Source organism: Chinchilla lanigera, unplaced genomic scaffold, assembly GCF_000276665.1.
Source record: "Chinchilla lanigera isolate Chin_1 unplaced genomic scaffold, ChiLan1.0 scaffold00040, whole genome shotgun sequence".
NCBI classification, from domain to species: Eukaryota; Metazoa; Chordata; class Mammalia; order Rodentia; family Chinchillidae; genus Chinchilla; species Chinchilla lanigera.
Window position 1 is genome coordinate 19864793 of NW_004955441.1, and position 8403 is coordinate 19873195.

At 46.8% G+C, this 8403-nt stretch overlaps 1 long non-coding RNA gene across 1 annotated transcript; it reads right to left on the reverse strand.

Annotated features, from left to right (window-relative positions):
- Nucleotides 1-1146: 1146 nt before the first annotated feature.
- Nucleotides 1147-7268, reverse strand: LOC106149267. Its single transcript, XR_001235323.1, has 3 exons — nt 6633-7268; nt 5444-5583; nt 1147-1609 (listed from the first exon to the last, which is right to left on the reverse strand). It is a non-coding gene; the product is annotated as an uncharacterized LOC106149267 (long non-coding RNA).
- Between the last annotated feature and the right edge of the window lie 1135 nt (nt 7269-8403).

The following is an 8403-nucleotide window of genomic DNA, read 5'->3' on the forward strand; positions in this document are numbered from 1 at the left end:
CAGTGACCTCTCAGCACCGATGGTGCACAGATTGCAGCCTGTGGGCCTTCCGTGCTGTGAAGTTTACCTGTTACTTTAACCTATTTCCACCTACTGCGTCTTTTCTCAGATTTTTTGGAGATGAAAAGTGGGAGGAGAAAAGAATTTTGCAAGTTATTTGCTGCCTTTTCGGGAGCTAATGAACTAAGGGAAGCGGTTCCGCTTCTTAGTCTGCCTTGCTTTCTGATGTCTTTTACATCGACCGAGTGGCTGTGAGTGACTCTTCAGCCGTTGCCGCTGTGTTCTAGAAAGGGTCTTGTCATTCCTGGAAATCTGCAGAAGCATGGGAAGTGGATTTACTCTTGCACCCGCCTTCCTCCCCTGGCTTCTCCTGCGCCCCCACACCCCACGCGTGGAGAGTTCCCCGGGGGACTTCATCTGGACAGTCTTACTCATCTTCACATCACTGTGTCCTTCCTGCCATCTGGGTCTTCGCTCGACGGTCCCCTCCCTGCAGACGACCGCTCATCTCCCCCCGTCGCCTCCCCCTTACTATACTGCAGCACTGTGGCCATTGGGTGCATCTGTGCTTGTTTAGTGGTTACCTGCTTCCCCTCAGAGCACTGTAAGAGTTCTAACCTGTTTGACCCTCCATCGTCGGGGGAGGGTTAGCAAACCTTTTTCTCTGTAAACGGCTGGGCAGTGAGTAGTGTGGGCTTTGTGGCCAGTTTCTAGCGTGAGCCCCCAGCTCTGCCCTTGCACAGCCGCGGTCGATGTGTAAATGCGTTAACAAAGCTGTGTTCTGTCTGTGGACGCTGAATTCCGCATTTCACAAACCATGACTATGCTTTGGATTTTTCTACGTACTTAAGTATGTAAAAACTAATAGTGCATATTTATTATAAAATGAATTAATCAAGGGGAATTAAAGGAAATTTTTTGTTTTTCTTTTTCTCATTCTTTTTTGTCTTGGGTTGGGGTGGAACGTGCGGACAGAGCTCAAGGCCTTGTGCGTGCTAGACAAGTGCTTTACCACTGGGTCACATCTCAAGCCCGGGGGGAAATGTTCACATGATAAAATATTAATATATCTACTCCTAAAGTAGAATGAGAAAATATTCCTCTAAATTAATTCTGAATAACTAGAACGTTCCAGAAGGCTGAAATCCTAACTTTTCTTTCATATCTTCTGATTGGGCCTGGCTAGCAGGGTATATGTTACAGAGCCAAGTTAGACGTGCAAAGCCTTTAGATTCTTTATGGAGATTGGTAGTAGCCATCAGTGAGGTTTGAGATTATGGTTAGTGGCTGTCTCACAAAGCAGCTGTGAGGTAATAATAAAAGCAGGATTCAGGCAAAATTCAAGCACTCGTACAGACATTTGCTAGTCAAACATTTGGTTGGCGCGTGGTCCAAAGCAGTTCATTCAAACTGTGTAAACGCGGTGGTGCTCCAGTGCTCTACTCTTGTAAGTGCTTTGATTCCTTGTTTGTAGTGCTCATGACTGGGTAACTTATGAAGAAATTATTTTCTCACATAGCTAGAAACTGAGGAGTCCAAGACCGAGGTACTAGCCGATTCACCGGTCTGGAGAGGCTTGGTTCTGAGGTATGCCTTTCTGCTGTGCCTGCTGGAGGAGAGAAAAACTGCCCTCACCGGGCTGAAAGTGGAAGGGCAAGAGCCCTGAGTGCCGCGTGACGTTTCTTCTACGAGGACCTTGGTCCGCCTAGGTGGACCAAGCCCTCACTGCCCAGTTACCTCGTAGAGTCATCGCATGAGCCGTTCAATTTCAGCTCCTGAGTTTTACGCATCCTATGTGCAAAACGTACTGAAAATAGATCTAACAGTCTCATCTCTCAGAACTCTGAGAGCAATAGCTGGTATGAGATCAGCTAGAGACCCACACCTTTAATGTCATGTCTGATGTTACATGTTATAAGCATCTTGATTCTTTTATTGTACCATGTTTGTGCAAGGACTGGAGAGTGTTTCTAAATCATTTGCACCAATACACATACTTTGAATAGCTTTAATTTCCTTCTCTTTGTGACAAGGTCTTATTATGTAGTTCAGGCTGGCCTTCAACTCACTATGTAGCCCAGACTGGCCTTCAACTCACTGCGGTTCCTAAGTGCTGGGATTACAGGGTGTACCACCAGGTTCAGGTTGAAAACCTTTAATTTAACCATCAGTGATACATTTGGAACATTTATCATGCCAATTAAAAAGTCACTAATTTACCAATAAAAACCTAGTTTTTACAAAGTATGCTAATTAACAAAGTATGATTGACCTGGATGGCAGAAGAATTTATAGAAGCTGCTTCTGGAATGCAGCTTTTAAATAAAATGTTAACTGACCCCTCTGGACGATGTGTCTTGAGAGAAAGTTTCCTGACCATTCCCAGCACTAAAGGGTTAACTACACTCAGTGTCACACTGATTAAACTGAAGCATTAGTAAACATTAACACATTGGCCTCTGACTTTATTCTATAGAAGGTGTTCCCAGGACATGGTCCTTCTGTCATGTACACCCCCGTGGGAATCACAAAGAAGAGAACGATCTGATCTAAATCCAGGAATATGCAGCGCAGCGAACAATTGTAATGTCCCCTCATTTTACTGCAAATCTACTGTTTACCAAACAAACGCATATTGTGGTAGAGACTGACCGTGGTCTCCCACTGTCTCATTGTCCCCTTCTTTCTGTACTAATAGAAGCCCTGAATTTAAACTGTGCAAGAGAATCTTGCTGTGGTCTGAAGTTTTGTGTCGCCCATGGTTGGAGCCTCGTCCCCATGTGACGGTGGTGTTAGGAGGAAGGGCCTTGGGGAAGTGACGAGGGCAGAGCCGTTACGGGATTAGTATCCCTTTGACATACTTGGAGGGGCGCCCTGCAGGGAGGGGCACACAGATGGCTCCGCCTTTGAGAAATAGGCCCTGAGCAGATACTGAATCTGCTGTTGCCTTGATCTTAGACTCCTCAGCCTCGGAACTATGAGCGATACATTTCTGTTGTTTATAAACTTCCCAGTCTTGAGTATTTTGTTATAGCAGTCCAAATTGACTGAGACATCCACAAAGCCTAGCCAACAGAGAATGAATGAAACAATTTGTGCAGTGTCTGGGCTGTGCCCTTCAAGGGGGAGGGAATGCCCTCCACTGTCGCTCTCGCCCTTGCTGCTGGAGTGCGGGTATTAAGACAGGAGCTCAAACAGCCGTCCTGAGCCCTGAGATGGCAGCCGTCCATGGAAGGGACAGAACAACCGGACGGACTGTCTAAGTGTGCCTGTTGGTCAGGGAGCTGTAGTGCCAGCTGAGGACTGCTAGTATGAACTTCTGTGGGGTAGAGAAATAAATTCCAACTCATTCTCCCTCTTACAGTATAGGAAGAGCTCTGCTCTTAATTAATACACACTTGTTTTAGAACATTTGGAACACCAGAAGTGTAAACAGACAAAAAAGAGAAAGGCAGCGGCAGACACCCACAGTGCAATCCCCAAGTCCGCCGCTGCCGGCTGCTGTGCTGTGCCTGCTGGACGCTCCTTCCGGGACGTGCTCAGTTGCCAGTGCCGGGAGTGCTGGCTGCTGCGCTCTCTCCGGCGTTACCGCTCACCTTGTGGGGGCAGCCTGGACCCGAGAACCCACTGTTCAGGGGGCACCAAAGCCCAGCTGTTGCCTCCTTTGGGACAGCTCTGAAGGGCCATCTCAGTTCGAGAGCTCCAGTAGGGACGGTCAAAGCCCCTAAGGCAGCTTGTTACAGATCAGCCCCTCCCTCTGCCAGACCGGCTTCCCTGTCCACCCAGCGCTCCCTCTGCCAGACCGGCTTCCCTCTCCACCCAGCGCTCCCAAGGGTCTTCCAGAGCACCTCTCACATTCAGCTCTCAGACGGTGTCTGCCAGGGAACCTGACCTGTGCCATTCATGCATTTCCAAATGTGGGATCAGGCTGATATTCTCCATTTGGCTCTCCCGGCAGTGCTCTGGGAGGCCCACCTCTGCGCATTCCATCCGTGGGCTGTCTCGCCCTCTGCCTCTGGAAGGTAATCGGAGGCCAGCCGGCGGCATGGTAGGAAGACTGAGGTGTTTTCTTCCCGGGTCCTTCCTGGCCAGGTTCTGGGTTGGGAGAGGCATCACCCGTCTCCTAAGTCCCAGCTGTGGCCGTGGGGCCGCTCCTGCAGCTGTGGGTGTTACTGTGTTTTTCTCAGGTGACTGTCTCCTCCCTGGCCCTCAGGACAGGAACGTGAGGGCTCCCTGTGCGGCTAGCCCGGGCAGCGTCTCCATCGCTTCCCTTCGCCCTCTGTCCCGCGCACACCTTTTCACGGAGTTACTTTCCTCAGTCACCTCCTTTGAGCGTGCCTCCCTGTCCTGGCAGAAGCAGGACAGATGCAAAGGAGGCCTGACAGCAGCTCCGCACTTCCTGAGTATTCTCTTATTCCTACTGACTGTGCAGCTCCATCCTGCAGGCTTACCGACATCTCTTGAAACGATTCCCTGTTATTGAAGTGCATATATAATTTTATACTGGTTTTTATCACAGCATATGCAAACATTTGTTATGCTATTAAAACTCCCAATAAACACTTTTACGTGACTGTTTTAGAGCATGTAGCTTGAACTGTTTATGCCACAGTGACAAGAGATTTGTTCTGTCCCGTCCGATTTCTTTTGTGTATGTTTACTGCGGCTAAGGAAATGTGTTTTTCAGGATGAGCAGCTATACTCCGCCAGAGAATAAAGCTAGCTGTGCCCTCAGACCTGACACTTTCAGGTCCTTAGCTCCTGAAACAGCTGAATGAACTGCCATAAACACACTTTTACTTGAGCCCGAGTGTCTTGGCAGGGCTGGGCTTGGGTGCTGCTTAATGAACTTGGTGACCCTTTTGGATTCCTATGTGCTTGTAATTCTGGAAAGACAGTAGAAGCAGTTAGTGGGAGGAGTTGGAAGAATATCGTTTGTTCCCCCGTAGCTGGCATAGGGAAAGCACCGTAATTACAAACACTTCCGAGTAGTGTTTAAGGGAAGAGACGGGAGCAGAGTCACCATGCGCTGTTACTGAACTCTGCCCCGCGGGTCCCACATCACTCAGTGGCTCTTCGCAGGGTCTCTCTTAGTCCGGTTGGCCGCTGTAGCGAAACCCCACGCGCTGGGTGGCTGTACACAGCACGCGTTTCTGGACGCCGGAAACCCCAAGATCGAGGTGCCGGGAGGCCGAGCCTGGCGAGGCTCGCTTCCCGATCGTGCACCGCTGTCTTCGTGCCGCGTCCTCTTGTGGAGCAGGGGGCAGTGGTGCGCTCTGGTGCCGGCTTTATAAAGGCGCTAATTCCATTTATGAGGGTGCTGACATCTTAATCGCCTCCCCAAAGGCTCCACCTCCAACTGCTCTCACTTTCGGGACTAGGTGTCAACACAGAATTTTGGGAGAACGCACACATTTAGACAGTAGCGTATTTCTTAGCTTACCTTCCTTTGGTATTACACAAGGGGCTCGAGTTGAGACCCAGCGTGGTGGAGAATGCCTGCAATCCCACCACTCCAGAAGGCGGAGGCAGGAGGAATACAAGTTTGAGCCCAGCTGGGGAACTTGGTGACTCAGTGAGACCCTACATAAAATTAAAAAACAAGACTGGGAATGTGGCTTCATGTATAGTCCTGGGTTCAGTCCTCAGAATCACACACACAAAAATTAAATTTATAAAAGACGGACTTGTATCAGTTCAGTCTTTGCATTCAGTAGATATTTAAGAACCTACTGTGTTCAGAAGCACCAGGATTTAGCTGTGAAAAACTGGAAAAATAAGTACTCAAAGTCTCTCTCACGGGGTCGGATAACTAACAAGCAAGTAAGGTAACTATGAACTGTGACGAATCTTAGAAGGAATGAAGGGAGGTGAAAGAGCGTGAATGTGGCGGAATTCTGAATGGGAGGCAGAGATGAATGTGAGCCTCCGTGTCACAGAAGGTAGCCTGCCTGAGCAGAGGGGATCAGCTAGGTCTGAAGTCCAGCTTCCTGACTGTTACAGCCTCTCTAAATGCTGGGAGAGGGTGAAAATAATACAGTAAAAACAGTAAGAATAACTAACAATAATTGCTGCTACTTACAGTAGTTATAGAATTAGCAAAAAGTGTAGCACTGTAAGCATTCCTTTTCACCATGGCCCAAACAGATATTAATTTCTTGTTCATCTCTCTTAAAATTATATATAATCTGAATTTGGTAAGACCCACGCTCCAGTGACTTAATTTCAGGAAATTGTTCTGTATATCTTTGACCCAATTTAACTGATCAAATATTTACTGAGCACTTACTATGTGCTGGTCTCTAGTGATGAAATGGTAAATAAAATAGACGCTGTCTCTGCCACATCAGAGCTTACTCACGGATCTTATTCGGTTACAACTCTCCAAGCAGTCTCTACCTCTGGCTGTCTTGGCTGCTAGTGACTTTTCCTCCATCGGTGTGTTTAACATCTTTAACTTGTGAAGTGCAGCATGCAAAGAAGTATATAAAACAGGCCACGAATTTTGAAATCAGATGGACCTTCACTTACAAAACCTTAAATGCTCGCTTCTGTGTTTACCATAAACTTTTACCATTTCCACCTAAATATAACAAAGGAAGCTGAAGACAATAAAAGATAAAATTTCTCACCACAGTTAGTGCTCTGCACAGCCTCATGTTGTCTCTGGCTTGAAGGAGCAAAGCAGGGATTCAGTCCTGCAGCCCTACAACTGGCAGAGGTTCTGAGTTTTGAAGTTTGTCTGACCAAGTGGAAGATGGTTTCTGCTTTGTTTCTTTCTTGGCTTGCTGCTCGTCTGCGGTGGCAGGGTCCATATTGGTGCAGCCTCGATTCTGAAAAGCTTGCTAAGGAGAGCCAGCCAGACCTCACGTGGAAATGATGAGGAATGTCAGCATCAGATGTCAGCGTGGCGGTTAGTGACATTCAGGGGCGGGCCACTGCAGGCAAGTCCAGCTCGAGCGAGGGACAAGACGGGTGTCTGCGTCGTCGCCTTCCACCAGTGTCTGGAGAGTCCAAGACAATATGATAAAAAAGCACAGAACAGCAAACATTATACATCAGAAGGCAGTGATGTCATCATTTGCATTTTATAGCATTGGCTACCTGGCAACCCCACAACACAACAGAAAAATATTAGAATTAATGAACTCAATAAATATAAAATGAATGTGCATACTTCAATAGATGCCGTAGGCAGCAGTGCAGGGGGTTTTAGTTTAACTGCTACCGTACCAACTCCCAGATGCGGAAGGGGGCAGGAAATGCTGCTTCTCTGGCTATAGCCTCAGAATCCGGGGGGGCCATGACTTGTCTGATGAGCCCGTGACACAGGCAGACTGATAAGAAACACTGCGGAATTAGGCCTGCCCTCTGCCAGGGTTGCTAGGCTGGGATAGCATTTGACTGTCAGCAGCCATCCCACCCTGATAGCGTTTTTCTTTTTTTCTTGAGATTCAGCCATAAATGAAGCCACCTATAACCCAGGACCAGGTACCTAATGGCTGCAGGGTCTAAACTATAAATGAAGGTCTAAAAACCTTGTATTTAAAATGGCAACAAAACCAAAAATTCAAGTTAAAATTGTGAAGCTATAGTTTCTATCTGATTGTAAGCTAGCAAAATATAAAAAGTTATTAGATTTGTTGGACATGGTGGCACACACCTGCAATCCCAGCACTCTGGAGGCTGAGGCACAAGGATTGCCGCAAGTTCGAGGTTAGCCTGGCCTATATACTGAGTTCAAAGCCAGCCTGAACTACACAGTGAGACCTTGTCTCAGAAAAACAACAAAAAAAAAGTTATTAGATTTAATATGCACATATGGACGTTGTGATGCTATGTTAGAATTTTTGGACGAGTGGTAGTATAAAATAATGCATGAAAAAAAATAATGCATGAGTCATAAACTGTAAAATTTCTTTTCCTTGCTTTCATTTTAGCAAAATCACTAATTTTATAATCAAGATGTTCACTTAATTTTTGTTCTGATCAGTAATGATCTAAAAAAATTTAAAATGTAACTGTATTCAAGATATACCCACTTTGGTTATATTTTCATAACAATACAAATTAAAGCAATTGCAAAGATTTGAAAAATTAAATCTGTTTTCTTTCTTTTTTGTTAGCTTCTCACTATGTAGTTTAGGCTGAGTTCAACTCTGTATGTAGCCCATGCTGGTGTCAAGCTCACAGCGATCCTCCTGCCTCAGCCTCTCTCCCAAGTTGCCCAAGATGGTCTCAAACAGTCTTTTTGTGTCAGCCTCCTGGCTCCATCCTGCTTTCAAAATACATCTACCTCGAATCTGACCGTTTCTCATCCCCCTAGTCCAGTAATCACTTCCCCGGTTAAAACTACCGCCCTTTGTCCTCTGGAACTATTGCGTCTTCACCCGTGCCCTGCTC